This window comes from Vespa crabro, chromosome 7 (assembly GCF_910589235.1).
Source record: "Vespa crabro chromosome 7, iyVesCrab1.2, whole genome shotgun sequence".
NCBI lineage: Eukaryota > Metazoa > Arthropoda > Insecta > Hymenoptera > Vespidae > Vespa > Vespa crabro.
In genome coordinates, this window is record NC_060961.1 from 5981419 (window position 1) to 6000304 (window position 18886).

General features: G+C 30.6%; 1 protein-coding gene and 1 long non-coding RNA gene across 6 annotated transcripts in view; one reads left to right on the top strand and one right to left on the bottom strand.

Annotated features, from left to right (window-relative positions):
• The window catches only part of LOC124425573 (gamma-aminobutyric acid type B receptor subunit 2), a 262835-nt gene that overhangs the window by 65496 nt on the left and 178453 nt on the right, over nucleotides 1-18886 (bottom strand). Inside the window, exon 1 of one of the 5 annotated variants that reach the window (XM_046966090.1) lies at nucleotides 895-1089. The exons of the other annotated variants lie outside the window; for them this stretch is intronic. The gene's annotated coding sequence lies outside the window, so the exon portion shown is untranslated. Of the gene's footprint in view, nucleotides 1-894; nucleotides 1090-18886 lie in introns of those variants that run through there. 5 annotated transcript variants of the gene reach the window in all.
• LOC124425574 overlaps nucleotides 1-18886 on the top strand; it is a 115611-nt gene that overhangs the window by 42905 nt on the left and 53820 nt on the right. The window lies entirely within an intron of this gene.

The window sequence follows — 18886 nt, forward strand, 5'->3', positions numbered from 1 at the left end:
TAATTTTAATATCCTTCACAATTAAAATTAAAATACAATATTTTAATGTTTATATAATAATACGGCAAAAAGTCAGAAAGGATTAGGAAAGAATGGGCGATTGAGAATTTAGAAAGAAAAAATGCGAATGGAAAATTGACAATGAAAAAAAATTAATAAAAGAAAACTGTTTCAATAATAAATAGATTGATGAGGGCGGATAGTGAAATTAGTTTTGATGAGAGGAATTTTCGACGAGTTAGTTAATCGAATTATCGAATGCAATGTGTCGGACATATTAGCCGATATGATGATAGCCATTATGACATCTTTATTTGCCGTTTCGATTCGATCGATGATGATCGTAACATGAACGACGTTATTCGCGTGAATAATTTTATATAGCACTTTAATACTCGCCGTATTCTATTACATTCTGATTAAAAGAAAATTATAAATTTCAATTAATTTAATTGATATAGAATAATTCGTGGAAATAATATATCTAACGGTAAAAAATTTTATATTCTATGGGGAAAATTCGTTGTTGATCGTTCAAACGATCCAACAAAGATCTAAGTTAATATCTGTCGTAATTTCTCGACCTAATGGAGATAATAAAATTCGATTTGAGGATTTCATTTGACAAAGGTAATAAAAAATCATACGCCTTTAAAAATAACATAAGAAACGAAGAAAGATATATTTATATGTATGTATGTATGTATATGCATATATATATATATATATATATATATATATATATATATATATATATAAAGATAGAATCGATCGTAACCTAATTCGAATTGGTAATCTTATATAAAGAACTACGAAGAATAATCTTATTTATAATTGATGCGTTCTCTGATTTGATTGAAAATATTTCATGAGCAGATCGTGAATAGTACGTACATGATAGGAACGTTCAGCATAAGCGACAAAACGATGTACGGATTTGCTGCATATATTCCTCTATGTAGACACAGGTAAGCCGCATACGCGGTGACGTTCTAGGTAAACCAGTGACCCCTGTGTTCCCTCTCCCTACCACCCTCTTCGACGATGACGACCTATTCAACCGCAGAATGACATCGTTGACCAGAGTCCCTAATTAACGACAAAGGTATTCCTGCGTGAGGTAACGCCGCTAGCGTTCTCTCTCTCTCTTCCACTTCACTCTCCTCCCTTCCGCCCTCTCTTTCTCTCTCTCTCTCTCCGTGTATGTGAACATGGAATTGGCACTATGCGTAACCCCACTAGAGAGAAGCAAAGGAACAAAGCTTTCCTGATAGGTAGATAACCAACACCAATGACAAGTCCGTCTTTCTTCCCTCGGGATGTAAACTCTCTCTCTATCTCTCTCTTTCTCTACAGAAAGATATATATATATATATATATATATATACATATATCTTTCTCTCTCTATCTCATGGTTTCATGCCCCTAAGCAAAAATTAATGCATAACACGTATACTCGATTACGGGTTATGTAATCTTGGAATATAAGCGAGTTAAATTCTCTGTCACTTTTGTCAACATGTTCAAGGACTTCTGTCAAGCTCTTCATGAGCTGAGGTAACAGAGGGGTTGTCTGTATAGCGAGAGAGAGTGAGAGAGATAGAGAGAGAACGATGAAAACTCGAAAATCCACTTTAACAACATTGTTACGAGTAACACCAGTTTCGTTCTATTACTGACGCCAGAAAAAAAATTCTGAGATAAAAAAAAAAGGAAAAAAAACAAAAAAAAAAAAACAAAAAAAAACAAAAATAAAAAAAGAAAAATATCAACGTTCAGAGAAAACGAAGAGACAACTACATAGAAAAAGAGAGAAAAGATGACAGAGAGAGAGAAAGAGAGAGAGAGAGAATACGTAATGAACGAAATTACAAGAAGTACAATGACAGGTTATTATTCGACTTCGATCGAGTAAAAAGACATTGGGAGAACATTTAAATTGCATTTTGTCCTTTCGCGACAATCCAAGAGATGGAAAACTAGGTACGCTTTGTTTGCCGCGGAGAAACAAGCAACTCGAATTTACTTCCTCTCTACCTTCTTCCTTTTATCCCTCTCTCCCTTCCTTCATCCCTATTTCTCTTTGTCCATCCCTTCCCAATTCCTCTGACTAGTAGCAGCAACGTCGACAGCCCAATATTCGTCTTTTCCAGTCTTCGCTCATTTCTACCCTCAGGGCAGTGCTTGCCTTCTTACTTGCTTTACTTTATAAGGGTGGTAGTTGGATGGAGTGAGAAAATGACGAGAGGAAGTTAAGTATGATCCTCTCTCTCTCTCTCTCTCTTTCTCTTTCTCTCTCTCTCTCTCTCTCTCTCTCTCTCTCTCTCTCTTTCTCAGTTTGACCAATATTCGAATGAAACACGATAGTGTATATATATATATGTACTTTGCAAACAGGTTCCTAAAGTGTCTTCCCTTTTTCGTCGTCTTTGCCATCGTCGTTGTCCGACGAATCGGACTAGTTAACGAGACCTCTGCTCCCCCTTTAATTACTGGAATTATTCGGAAAGAATGCTTTTCTCAAAGTTACCGTCGAGATAAATCTCGGTTGGCGAATTATTAAAGGGGATGTATTATCATCGTGAAAAAGGGGATGGATCGTTTTGTCTTTCTAATATTAAAAAATCGTTTGCCTTTTCTCTTCGTTCTAACAAAATATATAAGTCATTTAAGTGAATTGGTTCGTAGATATGTATATATATACGAAAATAAAACGTTAATAGAATTATTATTGTTAACATTACAATAATAATAATAATTATTATTATTATATTACTATAATAATGATAGAGGCGAGATGATTAAATTTTCTTTTTTTTCTTTTTTCTTTCTTTTTTTCTCCGGAATGATTTAATTATATAATTGTAAGAGACATTGTTTTGAGATTATGTGTACCTGAAGGGCATCATTTTCATCATCGCTATGCAACGTAATTAATCTAATAAGTTTAGAGTCGAGATAATTAATTGTGGCTTATATTTTTATTTTTTTTTTTTGTTTTTTCTTTTTTTCTGAAATATGCAATTATAAAATTATAAGGGACAGTTTTGAGATTAGTTTTGAGATCAGGTCTATACAAAGGATGTCTTTTATTATTACTGTCATAGCGTATACAGGATGAAACGAAATTTTCAATTATTTTGATCTTTTGTAGTTAAAATACGAAAATTACGTTTTTATAATATCGAAAAATAAATCTTCTTTTTCTATTATAATGAAAATTTATGATAAATTGTATGAAGATACGATGGATAGATATACATCGTGAAAGGGTCTGGTTGATAATCAATAAAGCAGTATCGATGACGTGGTAATCGTCTAACGACCTTACCTATCGTGACACGACGGTGTAAGTAAGCGTTTACACGGAATTACACAAGTTATCTCGAGTTGTGCTAAACGAGCAATGATAATCCTATAAGATCCATTCGCAATATATGTAGGACAGTGATAAAAAGAGAGAGAAAGAGTAAGATATATGTGTATGTGTGTGTATATATGTGTACATATACATATGTGTATGTGTGTGTATGTATGTGTACATATACATATGAACATAAGTGTAAATAAATTATAAGTTATATAAGTATTCATAATTAAAAGAATATGAGTCGTCTGAAAATTTTAAAAAAATTTGAGGAAAATAGAATATATTAGAAAATAAAATAATTTTCATTTTTCCTTATTTTACTTTTTTTTTTTTTTTTTAAACATTCTATACTTAACGATAATATTATTTATTATTTATCATAAACAAGTATGTATATATGAAAAACTAAAATTATATACATATTATTATAAATACATATGCATATATAAGTATATAAGGATATAAAAATATATAGGGTGAAATTTAAAAGTATACGAGACATGAGTGGATGATAATTGTGAAAAATGAAGAACACGGGGGAAAAGATGGAGAATTGGTGTTTTCTAGCTTACACCGTAATCTCCTTTCCTTGAGACGGAAATAAAAAATTCTGTATCTCTTTTTTCTTTTCTAAAACGTGTACGTGCGCTAACAGCCATTTACATCCACAAAAAAGGGGCGAGGGCGAAAGAAAAAGAAAAAGGAAGACTATACTTGGAAAGGAATTTACGCTCGGTTGAATTTCGAATGAACCTTTTATTCTGTTTGTTATTTATTCATATCACTCGTTATATTATCTATATATATATATATATATATATATATATATATATATATATATATATATATATATATATGTGTATATGCATTTGTATGGACGTAATCGATACTATGGACATGAAACATTATTTGAAACGTTGAAATCAAAGAAAGAAATAGAAAGGGAGTAGTAAAATAACGAAAGCGTGACCGATAAAAGAGCTCAAATATTTAAATATTTCGTTAACATTTGTACTCGACAGTTTATATATTATATATGTATATATAATACCTATAGAGACCAGGTTTTCACGCTTAAATGTATGCTTTTCCATGTTATATAAAATATTACCACTCGTTAAAGCTATTTGTTTTCTCTATCTTTTTCTTTCTTTTAACATTTTCTATGTGTTGGTTTATCTCTAACGAGTATGCATGTATGTGCTTATATATATATATATATATATATATATATATATATATATACATATATATATATATATATATATATATATGTATATATATGGATGGTAAAATCCTGTCTTCTACTCTGCTTCCTATTAGAATAATGAGTTTTACTTTGTTTTCTGAGCAACGGCGCCATTATGTGACACACAACATGACATAAAATGGCCGCATGGTTACTTTAAACCTAGTGAATTTAGTGACCGCATTGGACACTTATATATATATATATATATATATATATATATATATATATATATATATATATGTAGATGTATACACATATTTCGAAGTGTCGAATAACTTCACCGTTTACGTTGAATTTCTTTATATTTTTCATTAATAACATTAATATGTCACGTTAAATCATATTTACGTTATTATTAACTACTTTGTTATAATTATTGATTATTATGTTACCATGGGTTATCTGTTAATTTTAATTATTAGAGCACGATTAATATTCTTATTAATTAATATAATTAATTTATCGATACGTTCTGCGAATTGCGGAGTATGGTAATACTAATTGAAATAATCCCCAAAGTCGACTATAACGGACATATTCCGTTAACGATCGTTATATCGACAAGATGAATGTACGAAGAATAAAAGGAGATGTAATAAATGATAAAACTGACAATTAAATTACTTCACGTAAAAAATTCTACTGAAATTCATTTTAGATTAAATTGAATACCTTAGGCATATTCTCACATTTTATGTATAAGATGAAATAAAAAGGGATAATTTTCTACATAAACAAAAGCATTGTTTTATAAGAATCGTTGGGTAAAAACAATTTTTTTTTTTCTTTTGGAAGGGTAAAAAAGTTTGGTTGACGTACAGTCGCCTTTAGTAAAGAAAGGGTTAAACTTGCGCGCGCGCGTTCGTACATGCCTCTATATAACTGTGCCTGTATTCACTGTTCCGTTTAAACGGCTGGATCAATAGATTTAATATTTATAGTAAAAATGAAGTTACTTTCAACGAAGAACGACAAGTAATTTTTATATAACTTTTGCTTTTTATTATATATATATATATATATTCTTTTTTCTTTCTTCTTTTTTTTATATCATTCAACTTTTGGTTCGAAATGACGATAGTGGGGAAAAAAAAGAAAAATAAAAAAATTAAAAATACATAAAGATTCTTACGTAGAACGAAAACAATGTAAACTTTTCAAGAAAATATAAAATGGTATTAGCTGTAACTATGAAATTTTTCTTTGTTTTTTTTTTTGTTTTTTTTTTGTTTTTTCTTGAAATTTTTCTATAAAAGTAATCAAAGGTATGGGCATATGGATGAAACTTTGAATCTGTTGTGAACCGAACAAAAGATCCCTATCCATCTTCAACTTTCCTAACAGAATTTATATCAGGCGCTTGTAAAAGTTCGTCGTTTTGCAAATAAGTGGAAGTTACTTGCGAGTTGATACTGCAGTTTTTTGTTTCTTTTCTTTTTGTTTTTCTTTTTTCTTTTTTGTTTTTGTTTTTGAAACTCTATGAATTTAACAAGGTGCTTGCTCATTATCTTAAAATTTATCTACGCTATCGTAAGTAACAATGTGATCTTATTTTTCTTACAAATAAAAATTGTGGGAATTCGATTAAGTATACTTTTTCGTTTTTCGAGGAAAAAGAAGAGAGAAACGAAAATGGGGCAAAAAAAGAGAAGAAGAAGAAAAAGAAAAAGAAAAACTCCTGCGCAAACGAAACGAAATTATCTTCCTGAAAAACTTATGCCGTTTTATTCGTCGACATTTCTGAGAAATATTTTAAAAGGTTAAAAAGTGACGAAATTAAACATTAATGACGAATCGATGAATAAGGAAGAACCTCTTTATAAAGATCTCGTTCAAACACAGAAAAGAGCTTGCGAATATACTTGGCATTAATGCATTAACCATTTCTCAGTGGTTAAAAGATTCAGAAAATGGATTCCGCATCAGCTGATTCTCTTGGAAGGTTGTGAGATAGCTGTTAAAAAAAAAAAAAAAAAAAAAACAAAGACGAGAGACATTAGAGTTAGATTGGGAAAATTCTATTCCATCCACGATTCTATTCACCGGCCATATCATTTGAAAAATGATCGACGTATAAACATTAGTACAGACATTTTTTATAAAATTAAAAGAATTTTTCTTTGGTTAATGTTTTTAAAAGAGAGAAAAAGCGAGGGCAAAAGTTGAAAGAAAAAGGAAAGAAAAAGAAAGAAAAAAAAAAAAAAGAAAAATAATAGTGAAAGGTCAGGAATATAATAAACACAAAGAAGATGCAACGCTTTTACTCATGATTTTCCTTTAGAAGGGTTTCATAAATAACGACCCGCTTGGAAAGTCTAAAAAAGGAAGAAGACGGATCCTTAAAGTCCTCTTAGCCGTGTTGTAGAAAATAATGAACGCTTCGTTTCGTGAAAATGAGTAAGGAACTAAAATTGATGTATCAATCGGGGATAAAGGTAGAAACAAAAATTCGTACTATTTACGTAAATATATTTTTGACGACAAAATCATAATCGGATTTTTTTTTTTTTTTTTTACAAAATAAAACAATCCTTCGCAAAACTTCAATTCCTATGTTTATTTTTCATTCGATCATTTATCACCGTTTTTTTTAACTTTCGCACGTCTCATTTTATTTATAAGAATTTATTTACAAAAGAAAAAACAAATTGGTTTCTAAGAATAATACGATTTATTACTTGTTAATAAATAAAAAGAAGAAAAAAAAGAAAAAGAAAAAAAAGAGAACATTTATTATTGACTGTAAAAATTATGATTCGTTGTTAAAAAAAAAAAAAAAAAAGAAAAAAAAAGAAAGAAAAGCTAAATCGAAATAATAGATTGAATTGCTTGAATAATCGACGAATCGCAGTTAGCGAAAAATAATAAAAAAAAAAGTTCCGTTATGGAATCAAAATGGGCAAATAAAAAAATAAGACGTTAAAGTTGATTTATTACGTAAATCGTGAAGGAAGAAGAGAGAGTGAGAGAGAAAGAGAGAGAGAGAGAGAGAGAGAGAGAGAGAGAAAGAAAAGGAATAGGAAGAAGAGAAATTTCACTTTGAAAAGTTTGGCCGTTCTACGATGTCGCCTCTATTTACCAGTTACCCCTACTCCTACATCTTTCACAATTTTATCCCCACTTTGGGTGCATTCACACAGCACCACTACCAGAATTCGTCTGGTGCAGCTCAAATGAACGATCTTCATTTCGTAGCGGATTTCCATCGAGAATGCTTTCAACGTATACCTCGTTCGCCGTCGGTATCAGATGCCGCTGTATTTACAATGCAAAATCAGGCCGTGCTTTGTTTAAGAGTCAACCTGAATTTTCATTATACCTAACCCAACGTTATATCCATTTTAAACTTAGCCGTGGGATTTCGATTTAAGAAAGAAAAAGAGAAAGTGAGAGAGAGAGAAAAGATTCTCTACGTTGCAAATTGAATAACATCGATGATTTTAAGACACGAATTTGAGATAGAAAGATAAAGATAAAAAGAAAGAAAAATGAGCGATATTTTATTCTTTTGACAATATCGAAGTTGAACCAATGATTGATAAACATTGGAAAACTTATTGTTATAAATTAAATTAATAATTATTATAATATAATTATTATGAATTAAAATGACATTAATTATTTATTATTATAAATTAAGAGAATCTTAAAGAATTATATGAAAAGAAAGAATTATACGATTAAATATTACGAATTATACGATTGCATCGATTATTGAAGAAAGAAAAAAAAAAGGGAATGAAAATAATGAGAAATGATATTAAAAATATGTATACTTTTGTTTCTTGTGAAATGCATACTCGAATAAATATTATGTATATTTAATTTTATCAAAATCTTTCATTTTCGTTTTAAATTTCGTGTATTATTATTATTATTGCAATTATTTATATACGTATATCATTCCATTTTTGTTTTCCATCATCATCATCATCATCATCATCATCATCATCATCATAATCATCATCATCATCATCATCATCATCATCATCATCATCATCATTATTATTATTATTATTATTATTATTATCAGATCATCATAAAGTCGAATTAAATATCAATGATCTGTCGATAATAATCTATAGATATTATATTGGTAAGATAAAATAAAATAAAAAATGGACGGAACGAATGATAAAAGAAGAAGAAGAAGAAGAAGAACAAAAAAAAAATTACGAAGTTTACGAAGTTACGATTTTAAAGCACACTTTATAGATTATTCATTTTTTCCTGCGTCAAAAGTAAAATAGAAAAGATAAAACGTAACCGCGACGAGATTAAGGGTAGATTAATTATCGGGGATAGGTGAATTAACGTTAGACTAATGATGTACCGCAATGACGTTATCTAAAAGAGAACGACAAATTTTTCATTCTCTCTCATTAATTATAATCAGTAAGATTTACAATTTCTATTTACGAAATCATCATTCATCTTTCCACGTGTTTAGTTACGCTCGTCCTTCATCAACCATATAAACTGTATATTTTGTAAATCGTTTATTTAAAAATAAGAAAATGAACGATGATAGAAAATAAAAATATAAAGATATAAAGAGAGAAAATCTATTTATAAAATTTTGAAATTTTGGCTTTGAAAATCGAGTAATCGAGATAGAAAGAGAGAGAGAGAGAGAGAGAGAGAGAGAGAGAAAGTAAAAGAGAAGATTCAACGATCATAAAGCGTTTTAGGATACGGAACTTTAACAAGCAAACGGAACATGCAAACTCGAAGCGACGCAACAAGTGTAGCTTCCCTCTCCTTCTCTCTCTCTCTTTCTCTCTCTCTCTCTCTCTCTCTCTTTCTCACCCTCTTTCTCTTTCTCTCTTTCTTTCCTTCTAAAATCGCGAAGGAGGAAACCATCGATCTCGGTTCGTCTTGCGTTTCCCCTTCCTTCCTTTCTAAAGGCTCTCTAAAAGCGTTGTGAATTGTCTCGTTGCGGATTCACCGTTCTCTTCTTCCTTTCTTAACGGGTTATCCTCGCGTACTAATTAAAATGGGCAGCCATCACGCGAAACTATCATCGTCACGATATTCTCCTTAAAACTACCCTTCCTCTTCTATCCATCCATCCATCCATCCATCCATCCACCCATCCATCCATCCATCCATTCATTCATCCATCCCTCCTTCCTCTCCTTCTTTTCTATCTTTTATAATATTTTCGTTTTATTTCTTTTTTTTTTAAATTTTTTTCTTTATTCTTTTTGAGATAAGCGATTCTTTTACTCCTTTCCCTTTCCTTCCCTTTCCTTTCCTTTTCTTTCCTTTCCTGTTCTTTCATTTTCTTTTCATTTCCTTTCCTTTCGTTTCGGCAAACGAACATTGAGAGAATTAACATTTATGTGAGATGACTTTCATTATGTCGAATTATGGAAAACGATTTGCACAATTAATCATTCGCATCGAATAAGGTCTATTTATTATTCATATCGAACTGTTCTCATTACGTACGTATTGCAAATACAAACGATTCTTCTTTTCTTTCTTTTACTATTATTATTATTATTATTATTATTATTATTATTATTTTCTTTTTTCTCTTTCTGCTTTTTTTTATGATTTTTCCACGCATTATTAAAAGATTTCCAATTATCGTTTGTAGAGAACGATTTTTAATTATCGCTCACGTTAATTGATTTTCATTCGTCATATTTAATTTAATATATATATATATATATATACTCTTTTATCGATATGGAATAATTTCTTTTTTTCCTTCTTCTTTCTCTTTATTTTTTTTTCTTTTCTTTTTTCTTCTCATTAATTACCATGTGAACAATGCCTTTTTAATTAATTATTATTATGTATATATATAAAGAAAAAAGAGAAAAAAGATTAAAAATAAAAAAATATTAAAATGATTTTTAATTAACATCGCATATGGAAAATAGTATTTAATACGTTTTTCGTTCGATTTTATTATTTTATAATAATAATAAGTGACCAAACCGAATCGATGCTAAAGCTCCGATCAATCTGTAATCAATGACGTGGAAGTGGAGCATCGATTAGTAATTAATCGATAGCTCACGCAATCGCTCTTCCGAATCTGGTCTCACATGGTCCAGAGCAATGCGTCAATTTGATTAACGATCTCCTACGTTTAGGTTAAGCATCGCACGGTGAACAGAGTAAGTACCTACTCTCGAATTCGAAAGACTACACTAGAGAGATTTATAGATTTTTTTTGTTGATCTTTAAACATTGATTTACAAAAACAAAACCCGTGCAAAACAGGAATAAGTAGTATTTATTTATCTTCCTTTCTATTATTTTCATCCTTCGTTCGTCTCTTTTTCTTATCGTTTTTACGGAAAAAGAAAAGAAAGAAAGAAAGAAAGAAAGAAAAACAAAAAGAGATAGAAATAAAACGACGTTAATTTTATCCCGACAAAATGGACGGTCTTTCGCTGACGCGCGATAAGATTTTTTCGGTACAAAAAGCTAACGTCGGTTTTTTTCGTTAAAATAAAATATACTTAATACATCTGGGTCTCGTTTATTTTTTGATTATTTTGTTTATTCTTTTTTTTTTCCTTTTATACGATTTTATTTATTTCTACGAAATATGCAAAAATCGTGGGTATTTCTTTCCCTGAAAAGAAAAAAAAAAAAAAAATAAAAAAAAAAAATAAAAAGAAAAAGAAAAAAGAATTTTTTTTATTCTTTTCTTTTTCTCTTTTCTTTCTTTTTCGTTTAATTTCGTTTAATTTTCGTCTAATCGACACATTTATTTTTCTTTCTTTACGTAAAATGTTTTGCTGCGAATGCATTTTTATATTTTAAATTGTTTCCTTTTTCTTTTTTCTATAGCTTGCGTTAGTTCAATAAAAGTTTTGTAAATAATTTTTTAAAAAACGAGTTTTCACACGATTTCCTTTTTTTTTTCCAATAATAGTTATAATACATCGGACTGAGCCTTACTTAGGGAAACTAATCAAAAGAAATATAACAGTGCGGTAACGAAATCAGATATTTTGATTTTTATTAAAATAATATATATATATATATATATATATATATATATATATATATACTTAAATATATCAAGTAATTATTACTTTTGACAAAATGATCGACAATCTTTTTTCTTTATTATTATATATTTATTTTATTAATTATTATATTTATTAATTAATTATTATATTTATTAATTATATATATATATATATATATATATTATTATGTTTGTGCCGTAAAATAAATATGTATCGTTACCGCGTCCTATCTATCAAGAATTATTGCGAGCTGGATACCATCATCACAAAGAAGTGAATAAATATGAGAGATTGAAAAGTTTGAGCTTTCAGTGTCTACTAACACTAATACTTTAACCCACACTAAGCCGATTGTAAGGGGTTATAACCTATATAAAGCTCTTATACACCGGCACGATATACAACACAATCAAGGATGATAATAGATTCTCAAAAAAGAAAAAGAAAAAAGTAAAAAAAAAAAAAAAAATAAAAAGGATGAAAAAAATGAAAAAAAAAATAACTGACAACATTTCAATATTATTGTGGTAAATTGAAGTGCATATGTTGTAAAATAATTTTTCCTAACTGAGACACATTATGAGATTAAAAAAAATCTACAGTTTCATGAATTCTCAAGAAATCAAAAATATTATTACGATATTCGCGAAGAATCAAATATCCTTAACAAATATTATAAATGTCGTTGATTTCTCGTCGATTGTTAAGATTGATCGGAATAAAAAATAGATATCATTCAGCTTTTGAATTTATCTTGATAACCCTTACGACTTATTTTTAAGAGAAAACATCAAGTTCGTTTTAAAGCAATGGTTATGATAATCATGTTTCGAAGAATACGATCATCGGATAAAAATATCGTCATCCTTTATTAAATTAATCATTTAGAATCTTAACATGACCATATTATTTTCTCGATAAATTTTATTTTGCCATTAGAGATTCTTAAAAATACATACACAGTTACATATATATATATATATATATATATATATATATATATATATATATATATATATATATTTAAGCTTTCAGTTATAGAAAATACGGTCATAATACATATACATCACTTTATTGCAATAACAGATATGTGCATAAACTATGTATAATGTAGATATGTTCAGAGAACGCGAATGGAAAAGGCAAGTTATTATAACACGGGCCATTGTTCTCGCTATTAAATCAACTTCGGTTAAAGCAATATCGTTTAAATCCCTGTGCGACCGAGCTACCTCCCTTATATTTCCACCCTCCGGTATCCTCCTTCCCTCTCTCCTGCCCCAACCCGCCTATCTACCCGCCCAATGACTACACACCCACCCGGTTCGTTCTAATGCGGCACCAGAACACAAGCCCTCGCTGGTTACAAATGCAAACGAGCGTTTCGCCAGAAGCGACAATAATACCCGTAGAGAACGAGACATTACTTGCAGGTTCGAGCTCTCATTGTTGCTCGAAGCCCTTTGAAAAGCCATCCCTTGCCTCTGTGTTCTCTTTGCTACTACTCCGATCTCCGATTTGGAGATGTAAAAATGTTGTTCTGCATTGAACGGTAATACTGGAATTAAATTTCTCAAGAGTGAATAAAAACGAAAGAAAGAAAGATAAAGAGATAGGGAGTTTGAGAAAGAGAAAGAGAAAGAGAAAGACAAAGAGAAAGAGAATAAAAGAGAGAGAGAGAGAGAGAGAGAGAGAGAAACACAGAAGAACTTTGAGGTTGATTAAATTAAATGATCAATTAAAAAAGAAATTTATTTTTTCTTTATTGTAATACCAAAAAAAAAATATATATATATATTTTGTGAATTTGTGAACTTTTTAAAATATTATAATTATAATGTAATAGCCCTAATTATAGTAATAATTATAATTAGGCGTATTGTCGAATAAATTGAGGGCACGTAAAACTTTTTGGTTAGGCTTGCCCCCTACAAAGTTTTCTCCACACCTCACTAGTTAGCCCCCACCAAAGTTAGTCCCATCCATATCCAGTTATCTCCACCCCCCTCAGAAGTTATCACGGTCCCCTGTCCAGCTAACTTAGGTCCCACCAACTGTTTAATTATTAAGATCCCCTTCAAAGTTAGCCACATCCTTATCAAAATTAGTTCCTTCCCTGTAAAGTTAATTCCACCTCTATTCTAGTTATAGTTCGTCCTACTCCAATTATAGTTGGTCCCATCCCTGTATATTTAATATTATCCCTCTAAAGTTAGTTTGCCCCCTCCCCCACCTACGAAGTTAAACCTGCCCCCTATAAAATAGTCCGTCCCCTTTGTCTAATTAGTCCGGCCCCTTTCTAATTAGTCCTGCCCCCTTTCTAATTAGTCCCGCCTCTTCAAAAATTAACCCGCCCCTGTCTAGTTAGCCCCCGAGATGCATTTCTTTTCGCAAGTATTTAAGTTATATTATAAGTAAGTTAATATTATAAGTAAGTTTTATTTTTTTCGACTTAGGATAAAACGTTAAGTTCATAAAAACATATATTATGTTTGATTTAGTTATATGAGTTAGAACGAATTTCACTCGTTGAAATATATTTTATCGAAAGACGAAAGCAATTGAATTAATTTCATTTTACTTACTTCTCGAGTGAAGTAGAAAATATTTCTACGAACGATTTTGAAATAAATTGATAGATCGATGATACGTACATGGATTATTACTCTTGGGATTTATTTGAGATACATTGTTTAGAGAACAGGATCGTCCTTCGTCGTTGACAGCGTCGAAATATTTTTCTCGAGAGAGTATTTCTACAAAACTTTGGAAGAGAAAAATCCAACAGATATCTGAAGATATGGGATAGGATAAGACTATAAATGGTAAAATGTCTCGAAGCTTTTATTCAGATTCAGTAAAGAGGTCATTTTAAACGTATTTTGTGATGGGGTAAGCGAATATACATGACATAAAAAAGGAAGGACCAGTAAGATGACATTAAAAAAAAAAAGAACTCGGTATAACTCGGGAAACAAGGTAATATCGGTCATATGTTTATACGACCGTAAGGACAATCGGTCTATACAGATGTGTGTTACGTTCTTCCCTTATTCACTGTTACAATCAGAAAAAGGCTAGGATTTCTTACATAAACAAAAAAAAAAGAAAAAAAAAGAAAGAAATATAAGTTCATCCTTCGAATATCGAAATTGTTCTTGAAGATCCGTCGTGTGGATAAGGAATCGAGTATCGTTTACCCTTTTATGAGTTTTCCTGTCAATATCATTTGTTCTTGTCGAAAGATTTTTTCTTCTTTTTTTTTTTCGTTTTTTTTTTTTCTTTATCTCTTTCTTTCTTTTTTACATACATCACACACACACACACACACACACACACTCATTCACATATAAAAGAAGAAATATAATAGTTCGAATGACATATACCCTTGTATATCTACGTACCTATGTAATATCGCCACACAGTTGAACGATAATGCGGATCTTGGATAATATCAAAAGCAGAAGTTCTCTACGTAGCGACAATGAATGCATTAGACCGACGAGAAAGATAATTTCATTTATTTTCCTTGGCTAGACGTCTCTCTCGTCTCTCGTCTCATCCCCTCCCATTGGCCAACCCACCCGCGCGTACCGATTACCACCAGACGAGGTCGGTGAGGCCATCCTCGTTTCTCCGCTCAAAGAATAGATGAAGAAATGCATTTTATATGCTTACGAGATATGTAAATAAAATGCATTATGCAACACACGCGTTGGTTTTTACATTTTTCTCTTCCCCAAACCCCCAACACCCTCTCCTTCCCTTCTCACCACACTTCATCGTCCCTTTTTTCTCTTTTTTTATATTATTTTTTTTTTTTTAATCCTTTTTCGTTAATTATTATTTCGTTCCTTTTTGTCAGTAAGTTCGTTATCTTTTTTTTCCGTAATTTTTTTTCTTTCTTCTTTATTTTTTTTTCTTTTTTTCTTTTTTTTTTAATTCTTTTTTTCCTCTTTCCTTCGTCGCCATTTAATTATATTAGACGATCTCATTCGTATACCTATAACAGACGCGTTTGTCATTATATCGAACATCGCGATGTGTGAGCGGTGGGAAAGAGAAAAGATATGAGGACAGGAATCCAATAAAGAAGAAACTAACGCGTCGAGTTGGATCTCTTTTGACAGGTTGCTTCGACGTTCGTGTAGATAGATCGAGAGGATTTGATCGATGGTAATGGATCTTTATAGGAAATCATATCTCTCTTCTAGTCTTCTCATGCATGTTACTCATCTTCGTTCTACCCCTGCTGTCTGCCTGTTCTAGGTACAAGCGAACATTTCGTTATATTACAAGACGCGTTTTCTCTAAGGGAACGAGAAGATAGAAAAGAGGGAAAAGCATAAAAAAAAAAATATCTTCATGAAAAGAAGAAGAATAATTTCCCTCGATGAGACCCGTTGAAAGTTATCTTTATCACGAGAGAAGATAAATAAACACAGTCTTGCTTTCTCGTTGATAAGCGGTATAATTGGTTCAAAACAAAAAAAAATTTACGATATATCCCTCTTTCTTTTTTCAGATGAATGAAAATTTTTTTCTTCTTTTTTCTTTTTTTTTTTTTTAATATCGCGATGAACGAATATAATTAATTAATTGTAAATTTTTATATGGAAAACAATAATTTTATACAATTTTATAATTATTTTACAATGATATATATTTTTTTTTTCTTAAACAAAATATTAGTCTTTCTTTCTCTTTCTCTTTATCTCGTCTCTCTCTTTCTCTCTCTCTCTCTCTCTCTATCTGTCTCTATCTTTTGTATCAAACTAGATTATTGATAAATCATTGTCTGTTTCCTTTTTCATTTCTTTTTCTTAATGTTTTTTTATTATTTCAATTATTATTTATAAGAAATGCCAAACGTTCGAAAATCGATCACTTAAAGGAACGATCTTGAAAGAAAAGGAAAAAAGAAAAGGATAAAAATTATTTACGATTGAAAAATATCAATGATAATTATGATAAAAAATCATCAATGATAAAAAATATCAACGATGAAAATATTATACATAATCTTTAATATCTGATTTAAGATTACGTGAAATTCGAAGATGTACGAATTGGTACAAATGGAAATTATACCGTAGATAGATTCAAAAAGTCGTTGGAATCGCTAATTAGCGTTGACCGCGTTTAGGTAGATACAGATATATATATATATATATGTATAAAGGTAATGGTGGCCCATTATCAGGTTCATTACACAAAGCACGGCTCCTGACCATGGTAAACCTTGCTTTGAACACGTCGAACTAATCTTGAGGGATTAGGAACAATCAAGTTTACCAGTCAAATTTACCAGTCGATTCTCGAATCAAGAACGTCGACAAAGAAGACCGCTATACAGAGAGTCCGCACGTAAGAGAGAAATAGAATGTGTGTGAGAGAGAGAGAGAGAGAGAGAGAGAGAGAGAGAGAGAGAGAGAGAGAGAGAGAGAGAAAGAGAATCAGAGAGAACGAGAGAAAGCGAGAGAATAAGAGGTAGGGAATGTAACAGAATGAGAGAGAAGGAGACAGAGACAGAGAGAGAGAGAGAGAGAGAGAGAGAGAGAGAGAATCAGAGAGAATGAGAGAGAGAGAGATAATAGTACGAAAGCCCTTTCTGGAAGAAGAATCTCAAGGGCTTTAGACGAGAATCGAACTTGGCTTCGTGCTTTGATCGGACCGCTTGTCTCTCTCGACGACGATGACGAGAGAGAGAGAGAGAGAGAGAGAGTCCGAAAGGATCGTTGATTAGATTTCTAGTGAGAAAATTAGAATCGATTGGCCGAAATTGAATTGACGGTTGACTTTTCGATTCTAAGGTACGTCGGTTATACACAAGGCAATCCGAGAAAATTTCGAGATTCTCGAAATTGATCTTACGATTTTTCGCTCTTGAAAATTTTTCCCACTTGTACTTTCAACCTCTTTTTCATTTTATTATTATTATTATTATTATTATTATTATTATTATTATTATTATTATTATCATCATCATCATCTTCATCATCATCATCATTATTATTATTATTTTATTACTATAATAATATTAATAATAATAATAATAATAATAATAATAATAATGATTATCAGTACTTTAATATAAATTTTTAAATTTTACGAAATACGATTATACGAATATGATTGATTTTTCATTAGTTAATGGTTCTCGGATGTTAGATTAAGTATAGACACATAGATCGAAACACCCGTTACGTAATATCTACTTTTAAGTAAATCAAGGAAAGATTAATCGTTTCGTTTCCGTCTCGACGACGAGATATCGATTGTTGGACTAAACGCGTAAGGTCCATACCGTGCCTGTCTGCTTGCTTGCTTGCTTGCTAGCTTGCTAGCTTGTTTCTGTCTTTGTCTCTGCATCTGCCTGTCGACCAATCGACCGTCTTGAAGTCAGCCCACCTGCGTCCAACGATGATGAATTATCAGTTCTAATTAATAATTCCCCGTGAATGTTCGGTTGGTTCGGTATTAAAATTAAAAGCATAAAAGGAATTCATGGAGAAACGAAAGGAAAGAAAAAAATCTTTTCTCACCCGTCATTATTTTCTTCTTTTTTTAACGTCGTATCGTTGTCAAATACACGAGATTAAAATACGATTGACTTTTATCCATTATGTCCAATCGTAATATTCTCGTTTTCTTTTATTTCCTTTTTTTGTTTCTTTTTTTTCTTTTTTTTTTTTTTTTTGACCCGACAAATCAGTTATATACAGATACTCGTATTTGTTCATTGGATATTTAAAAAAAAAAAATCCTCTCATAAGACTTATTTTTTTTTTGCATTTACATTAAGCTTCTCTATCTTTTCTTACTCGTCACACGATACATTCGAATCGTATAAAAAATTTTATGACAAGTTTCAAAAAATGTAGAAAAAAAAAACAGAAAGAAAAATGTTTAACGACGGACTTAAGAGGAAAGATTGTTATTAATATTCGATCTGACACTAAAGTTTCAAGATATTATTTATTTTCTATTTGATACAGGATTCTATGATCTATGTGTATTGTCATAAAGAAAAACTTTCTTGAGAAATAAAATCACTCTTGAAAGAATTGAGATATATATATATATATATGTTATACGTGTGCGATAAAAAAAATCGTATCATTCGAAAGCAACATTTGAAAAAGTGAAGGATTAAATTTCCTTCATGTCATCCTTTATTTCTTCTGCATTTTTTTTTGGTTTTTCTTAACTTACAATTGATCCTTCTTCTCATCAACTCAAGATTAAACCATTTTTATTACA